The sequence below is a fragment of the Epinephelus moara genome, chromosome 1 (genome assembly GCF_006386435.1).
Source record: "Epinephelus moara isolate mb chromosome 1, YSFRI_EMoa_1.0, whole genome shotgun sequence".
NCBI lineage: Eukaryota > Metazoa > Chordata > Actinopteri > Perciformes > Serranidae > Epinephelus > Epinephelus moara.
In genome coordinates this window covers 10,595,708-10,596,963 of record NC_065506.1, presented here as the reverse complement: position 1 = coordinate 10,596,963, position 1,256 = coordinate 10,595,708, and positions in this window count along the sequence as shown.

Genomic DNA, 1,256 nt, shown 5'->3' with positions numbered 1-1,256 from the left:
CATCTGCATCTCTCCATTGTTATGGATACCTGTCCTCCCCCTAATGTAGATCGGACGATAGGTATTTACATACCTATCCATCAATGCAGTACATAGTATAGTATCTATGTGTTGAGCTTTCCATTCGTGAAGCATTGGTGGTTAGATTATGGATTTACAGGTGTTTGGATAGCTATCATAGATAGATCCATAAACAGTATCATCCTATAGTATATGGAAAGAATTGTATTGAATTAAACAGACTTTTCCAGCAAGTGTTACAATTTACCCTCTCCCTCTCACAATTAACCCCACCCATGGGATACATTGCAACATTTCACTTCCATCACTTCTCAGTGCAATTGTAGAAGAAAGGTCATTTCTAAAAAAAAAAAGCACCTGTTCAACATTTGTAGCAGAGATGTGCATGTTGTTACAGTAAAACAATCTCAAACAGTTTTAATACCATTTAGTCAAAACTAAAATGTGTTAGGTTGTGACCCGCTCTCCTTTACATATGCTAGATGTCAGTCGTCACAACCCCAGTTTGGAGTTTTTTTTAATTTTTAATTTTTATATACTTTATTAATCCCCAAGGGGAAATTCAATTTTTCACTCTGTTGTCAATTACACACAGGTCCGAACACACACATGCACAAACTGGACCTATACATGCACTAAGTGGAGAGATGTCAGAGTGGGCTGCCCATGACAGGCGCTCCGAGCGGTTGGGGGGTTCGGTGCCTTGCTCAGGGGCACCTCGGCAGTGCCCAGGAGGCTACCAGTCCACGCTCCATATTTCAGCCATTTCAAAAAGTAACACCTAAAAAAAAATCAGGAAAGTTTAAGTGGACACTATTATGACAACCTTTTGAAAGGGATAAGCATTATTGGCTTTAGCTCCCCAGCTATGCTCTTGTCAAAGCCACCAGACTCCTGACTTCTTCTTGAAACTGGGGATGTGCCAACCTCCATCTACTCTAAGTAATACACTGATGATGGATAAATACCTCATACCTCATACACTTCAGAAGACCTGAACTATCTCTTTAAGAGCAAGATATTTCCATTAGGATCTGGTAGAGACCAAAAACAGCTAACAGAGAGTGATAATTTGACTCACAATCACCAAATCATTGCCCCATCTGCTGGATGTAGAAATACTCAACTGTTTGATTTTATGAGCTTTTTTAATGACAAAATTCTAACTATTAGAGGCAAAATTCATGACCTCCTGTCCTCAGATAGTACTTATCTAACCTCAAACACAGCTGTAA